General features: G+C 63.0%; 2 pseudogenes; both read left to right on the top strand.

Moving 5' to 3' along the window:
- The first annotated feature begins 3,530 nt into the window (after window positions 1–3,530).
- Window positions 3,531–3,652, top strand: LOC142863724 (uncharacterized; annotated as a pseudogene).
- Window positions 3,653–7,059: 3,407 nt separating this feature from the next.
- Window positions 7,060–7,177, top strand: LOC142863668 (uncharacterized; annotated as a pseudogene).

Here is a 7,177-nt window from a genome sequence, read left to right as displayed (position 1 = left end):
TTTTTTTTTTTTTTTTTTTTTTTTGCCTCTTGTTCTGTCCCCTTTCTGGGAGCGCGGCGGCGGTCAGGGGGATCACCCCCACCCTCAGCGCCCGTCGCGGTGCCTGGCGCCCCAGCCCGCACCGTGGGGCCTCCTCTTGTCCCGAGCTGTGACACCGCCGCCACGCGGCAGCACGCGTGGCATCTGGACTGTCAGGTGTCAGACCAAAGGTCTGGTCTGTGGGAACCGACACGCTGGAGGAAACCTTGAGAGGCTGAGAGGGGAGGGAGTTCCAGGAGAATTCCAGGACGTCATTTTGAGCGAGTATGTGACCAGAACTCATCCCGTTGCTTTTGGGGTTCTACGGGCTACACGTAGGAATCTTTGGTGGTGGCACTGGATGTTGGGGGATCCGGAGTCACACGCAGACCTGCTCCACAGGCCTCATTTTACTTTTCTTTTCGGATTCATTTTCTGAAAAGGTGTGTCTTATCTCTATGATTACATTTCCTTTTCTCTCTCTTTCCGAGCAGATCATGGGAGTCCACGTATTGAGGTGACATGTATTGCCCGTGCCCCCCTCCCCCCCGTTTTCTGATTCATTTATTTCTCATTTTCTCCCAGCGTATGGTGGGGGTACCAATGTTAAGGTCAGCTGCATCGCCCTGTCCCCGCCTCCCCCCTCGGGTCAGAGCTTCAAGTGCGCCCATGCCCCGGTTGGTGCGCACCCACCCCATTCCTAATGGATGTGCACGCCCATCCCCTGCCCACGCCCGCCCGACACCCACCCGATGAAGGCGATTCCTCTGTGTCCACTTAGGTGTCCATCGGTTCCTACCAATCTGCTGGCGAGCGCGCGCACGTGGCGCTCTTGTGTCCGTTCTTGGGACACTTGGCTTACTGGAACGGGTTCCAGCTCTGGCCGGGAGAACACGAGAGGTGCCCTCTCACCGCTGTTCCTCATAGCTGAACGGCACTCCGTGGTGTCCACGCGCCACATTTTATTAATGCACCCGTGGATCGATGGGCACTCGGGGCGCTTCCACATCTTTGCGATTGTGAATGGCGCCCTAACTGTAACCCTGACCCCTACCCAGCCCGTCTCCTCTGCCCCTGCCTGAGGCGCTCCTCCCCCGCCAGGCCCGTCACTGTCCTCGTCCCCTGCCTGACCGGCTCCTCCCCGCCCGGCCTGTCACCGTCCTCTGCCCCTGCGTGACACGCTCCTCCCCGCCCGGCCCATCACCTTGGCCCCTGCCTGACTCGCTCCTCCCCACCTCGGCCCCTGCCTGACGGTCTCCTCCGTCGCCTGGGCCTTCCGAGGGCTTGGTGTGGACGCTGCTTCCAGGAAGCCCTCCAGGAACCCGGCAGCCGGGCGGCCGCAGCAGTCTCGCGCAGCCCTCGCTAAGTCGCGGGCGGGGCACGTGCCCCCACTGTGCCGCGGGGGCCCAGCCCGGTGTCTTCTCTGAGGCCCTGCGGCTGCCGCTCCCCGCGAGGGGAGAGCCGTGGAGGTGGGGACCGCCTCCTGGTGGGGACGTACACCCAGCTCTCCGCGTCGGATTCCGGGGCTCTCTGTCCTGCCCGGAGGCCCAGCTGGCCTGCGGGTCCTTAGAGTGGCAGAAACGTCCTCAAGCTGATATTGCCAGTCAGGTGGGTGTCTGCACTTTTGTGCCGGGCACCCCAGGGAGGCCCAGGGGCTGGCTGGACAACGCGGCCTGCTGGGGGTCGGGGGTGCGCTTTGGAGGAGCAACTGATGCCCTTTGGACTTTGCTAGCAGCGTCTGAGGTGTCTCTGAGCCCTGCTCCATGTCGGGGAGAGGAGGAGGAGGAGGAGGTGGCAGGGGCCGTGACCTACAGTCGTGTTCCCGGGGTGGCACGGCATGTGGCTTCTTCCACAGGCTGCTCGGCCTGGGCTCCCTGCACCTGGGCCTTTGGAGGACTGGCCCTGTTCTTGCCGACACTTCCTGCAGGGACCCAGAGCTGGGAGGTTGCATCTCCCAGCCCTGGGTCGGGCAGAGCCCCAGCGGGCCATGCCCACAACCTCTCTCAGCACGGGTCCCCCAGAAGGCTTCTTTGGGACCAGGATTCTCTTGCGGGTGACTGTTTAAGGTCTGGCCCCTGGGTGGAGGGGCACCAGGAGTAGAGGAGCAGGAAGGGGAAGGGGGTGGCCAGGTGAGGGGACACTTTGAGGCCAAGTCCAAGCTTCAGCCTGATCCTCCTGGGAACCCCGGGGTGGACATCACACCTCCTGGTTGTCCTGCTCTGAGACCCGGACCCGGGCTTCGCATTTTCACAGCAGCCGGTCGTGGGCTGAGGACACCTGGGGCGTTGGGAACTCCCTGGCTTCTCCTTGGTTTAACATCTGAGCTGCTTGTGAATTGTGCCGCCACACACACCCGAGTGCAGGTGTCTTCCGCACAGACTGCGGGCCTCGCTCTTCTGAATGCCGCTAGCTCGCCACCCACCCACGGGTGAACCTGGTCAGGGTACTTTCTCTCAGGGGCAGACTCTGATCCGGGCGGGCTACCGGTGTCTCTGTTTGCTCGTTTCTTTCTTCCATTTCGGGAAAGGCTTCCTTACTGGGTGTGGAAATCTCCTATGCCTTTCCTCACCTATTCTGTCAGCTTTAAAATTCTCTTTCAGTTACCACCCTCACAGATGGAGTAGGAAACTCTTTCCGGTGCACTCATTAGTGAAATGACCTCAATGAAGCTGGAATCCAATATCTAATCGCCGATTTCTAGCGAGTCCACACGCCAGGGTGGTCGGGGTCCAATGCAGCCCCGGCCAGGCCCAGGCCCCTTGGACTGGGCCACAGGAGGACACAGAGGAGGGTCCCGGCCCCCACGGTAGCGGTGCGGGCAGTTCTCCAAGGGCTTGGGCGTTTTCCAGTGGTAGGAGATGGAGGGGACTGATTTCTTCAGCGCCACACAAACCACGCCACCCCACCCCACCCATGGGACACATCCCGAGAGAGAGAGAGAGAGAGAGAGAGAGAGAGAGAGAGAGAGAGAGAGAGAGAGTGAGAGAGAGTGAGAGAGAGAGAGACGCCCCATACACTCGCTCCCCTCCCTTTTGCGCTGTGCCCCGGCCCTGGTCTGGGGGAATAGGGGGCAGCCCACCCACAGGGCTGGGGGGGGCGCAGCTGAAAGAGGTTGTCGGGGAGGGCGGCCCCTGGCTGGGGTCAAAGGGCGAGAGCCCCGCGCGTGCGCAGTCAGCAGTGGCGGCGGCGGGGACGCGCTGGGGGTTGGGCAGCTGGTAGGTGAAGTAGGCCAGGCGAGGAGAGGAGGGGGGCTGGAAGGTCTCCACCTTGGCGAGTCCAGCCGTGGAATCGCATCTTGTTGAGTGAGTGTGAGTGTGTGTGGGTGTGTATAGAGAGACAGCTCCCCACCCCGGCCCGCCCCGCCCCGCCCGTCACCCCTGTCCCTCGGAGCCCGCCGGACCCGGCCGGCGAACTCAACAGTCCCGGCCCGGCGCGGGGCCTGGGGCGGGAGGAGGCGGCGGGGAAGCGCAGAGAGGCTCGGCTTCTTGAGCGTGGCAGGGGCGCCTTCCACCGTCTAGGGCCACACCACCCTGAACGCGCCCGCCGGATCTCGTCTGTTCTCGGAAGCTAAGCAGGGTCGGGCCTGGTTAGTACTTGGATGGAGACCGCCTGGGAATACCGGGTGCGGTAGGCTGCTGCTGCTTTTTTTTTTTTGCCTCTTGTTCTGTCCCCTTTCTGGGAGCGCGGCGGCGGACCGGGGTGGGGGTCACCCCCACCCTCAGCGCCCGCCGCGGTGCCTGGCACCCCAGCCCGCACCGTGGGGCCTCCTCTTGTCCCAAGCCGCGACACCGCCGCCACGCGACAGCATGCGTGGCATCTGGACTGTCAGGTCTCAGACCAAAGGTCTGGTCTGTGGGAACCGACACGCTGGAGGAAACCTTGAGAGTCTGAGAGGGGAGGGAGTTCCAGAAGAAGGCCAGGATGTCATTTTGAGGGAGTACGTGACCAGAACTCGTCCCGTTGCTTTTGGGGTTCTATGGGCTCCACGTAGGAATCTTTGGTGGTGGCACCTGATGTTGGGGGATCCGGAGTCACACCCAGACCTGCTCCACAGGCCTCCTTTTACTTTTCTCTTCGGATTCATTATTTTTAAAACGTGTCTCTTACCTCTATTATTGCATTTTCTTTTCTCTCTCTTTTCAAGCAGTTGATGGGAGTCCAAGTATCCAGGTGACATGTGTTGCCCGTGCCCCCCTCCCCCCTGTGTTCTTATTCATTTACCTCTCATGTTGTTCCAGCGTATTGTGGGGGTACCAATGTTAAGGTCGGGTACGTTGTCCTCTCCCAGCCTCCCCCCTCCGGTCATTAGCTTCAAGTGCGCCCATCCCCCAGTCGGTGCGCACCCACCCCATTCCTAATGGATGTGTATGCCCATCCCCTCCCCCCGCCCGCCCGACGCCCACCCGATGAAGGTGATTCCTCTGTGTCCACTTAGGTGTCCATCCGTTCGTACCGATTTGGTGGTGAGCGCGCTCACGTGGCGCTCGTGTGTCCATTCTTGGGATACTTGGCTTACTGGAACGGGTTCCAGCTCTGGCCGGGAGAACACGAGAGGTGCCCTCTCACCGCTGCTCCTCAGGGCCGAATGGCACTCCGTGGTGTCCACGCGCCAGATTTTATTAATGCACTCCTGGATGGATGGGCACTCGGGTCGCTTCCACATCTTTGCGATTGTGAATTGTGCCCTAACTGTAACCCTAACCCTTACCCCGCCCGTCTCCTGTGCCCCTGCCTGACGCACTCCTCCCCGGCCAGGCCCGTCACCGTCCTCGGCCCCTGCCTGAACGGCTCCTTCCTACCCGGCCCGTCACCGTCACCGTCTTCGGCCCCTGCCTGACATGCTCCTCCTTGCCCGTCACCATCCTCGGCCCCTGCATGACCGGCTCCCCCGTCGCCTGGGCCTTCCAAGGGCTTGGTGTGGACGCTGCTTCCAGGAAGCCCTCCAGAAACCCGGCAGCAGGGTGGACGCAGCAGTCTCGAGCAGCCATCCCTAAGTCGCGTGTGGGGGACGTGCCCCCGCTGTGCCGTGGGGGCCCAGCCTGGTGTCTTCCCTGAGGCCCTGCGGCTGCCGCTCCCCGCGAGGGGAGAGCGGCGGAGGTGGGGACGGCCTCCTGATGGGGACGTACACGCAGCTCTCCACACGCAGCTCTCCACGTCGGATTCCGGGGCTCTCTGTCCTGCCAGAAGGCCCAGCTGGCCTGCGGGTCCTTAGAGTGGCAAAAACATCCAAAAACTGAGATTGAGGGTCCGGTGGGTGTCTGCACTTTTGTGCTGGGTACCCCAGGGAGGCCCGGGGGCTGGCTGGACAACGTGGTCTGCTGGGCGGGGGGTTTGGAGGAGCAACTGATGCCCTTTGCACTTTGGGTAGCAAGAGTCTGAGGTGTCTCTGAGCCCTGCGCCATGTCGGGCGGGGGCGCGGGGGGGGGGGAGGAGGAGGAGGTGGGAAGGGCCGGGGCCTGCAGTGGTGTTCCCGGGGTGGCACGGCAAGTGGCTTCTTCCACAGGCTGCTTGGCCTGGGCTCCCTGCACCTGGGCCTTTGGAGGACTGGCCCTGTGCTTGCCAACACTTCCTGCAGGGACCCAGAGCTGGGAGGTTGCATCTCTCAGCCCTGGGTCGGGCAGAGCCCCAGCAGGCCATGCCCACAACCTCTCTCAGCACGGGTCCCCCAGAAGGCTCCTTTGGGACCAGGATTCTCTTGCGGTGACTCTTTAAGGTCTGGCCCCTGGATGGAGGGGCACCAGGAGTAGAGGAGCAGGAAGGGGAAGGGGGTGGCCAGGCGAGGGGACACGTTGAGGCCAAGTCCCAGCTTCAGCCTGATCCTCCTGGGAACCCCGGGGTGGACATCACACCTCCTGGTTGTCCCGCTCTGAGACAAGGAGCCGGGCTTCGCATTCCCACAGCAGCCGGTCGTGGGCTGAGGACACCTGGGGCGTTGGGAACTCCCTGGCTTCTCCTTGGTTTAACATCTGGAGCTGCTTGTGAATTGTGCCGCCACACACACCCGAGTGCAGGTGTCTTCCGCACAGACTGCGGGCCTCGCTCTTCTGAATGCCGCTAGCTCGCCAACCACCCACGGGTGAACCTGGTCAGGGTACTTTCTCTCAGGGACAGACTCTGATCCGGGCGGGCTACCGGTGTCTCTGTTTGCTCGTTTCTTTCTTCCATTTCGGGAAAGTCTTCCTTGCTGGGTGTGGAAATCTCCTATGCCTTCCCTCGCCTATTCTGTCAGCTTTAAAATTCTCTTTCAGTTGCCACCCTCACAGATGGTTTAGGAAACTCTTTCCGGTGCACTCATTAGTGAAATGACCTCCATGAAGCTGGAATCCAATATCTAATCGCCGATTTTTAGCGAGTCCACACGCCAGGGTGGTCGGGGTCCAATGCAGCCCCGGCCAGGCCCAGGCCCCTTGGACTGGGCCACAGGAGGACACAGAGGAGGGTCCCGGCCCCCACGGTAGCGGTGCGGGCAGTTCTCCAAGGGCTTGGGGGTTTTCCAGAGGGAGGAGATGGAGGGGATTGATTTCTTCAGAGCCCCCCAAAGCACCCCACCCCACCCCACCACACCCATGGGACACATCCCGAGAGACGCCCCTACACTCGCTCCCCTCCCCCATGCGCTGTGCCCCAGCCCTGGCCCTGGGGAATAGGCGGCAGCCCACGCACAGGGCGGGGGGCACAGCTGAAAGGGTTTGTGGGGGAGGGCGGCCCCTGGCTGGGGGCAAAGGTCGAGCGCCCCGTGCGTGTGCTCAGTCAGCAGGGGCGGCGCGCTGGGGGTGGGGGGCAGGTAGGTGAAGGAGGCGAGGAGAGGAGGGGGGCTGGAAGGTCTCCACCTTGGCGGGTCCAGCCGTGGAGGCCCATCTCGCGTGTGTGTGTGTGTGTGTGTGTGTGTGTGTGTGTGTGTCTGGACAGCCCCCCACGCCGCCCCGCCCCTCTCCCCAGTCCCGCGGAGCCCGCCGGACCCGGCCGGCGAACGCAACAGGCCCGGAGAGGGGAAGCGCAGAGAGGCTCGGCTTCTTGAGCGGGGCAGGGGCGCCCTCCGCCGTCTCCGGCCATGCCGGCCTGAACGCGCCCGGTCTCGTCTGGTCTCGGAAGCTAAGCAGGGTCGGGCCTGGTCAGTACTTGGATGGGAGACCGCCTGGGAATACTGGTGCCGTAGGCT

This window comes from Microcebus murinus, chromosome 22 (assembly GCF_040939455.1).
Source record: "Microcebus murinus isolate Inina chromosome 22, M.murinus_Inina_mat1.0, whole genome shotgun sequence".
Taxonomy (NCBI): domain Eukaryota; kingdom Metazoa; phylum Chordata; class Mammalia; order Primates; family Cheirogaleidae; genus Microcebus; species Microcebus murinus.
Note: the sequence above shows the minus strand (reverse complement) of the source record. Positions and strands in the feature narration are given on the sequence as shown.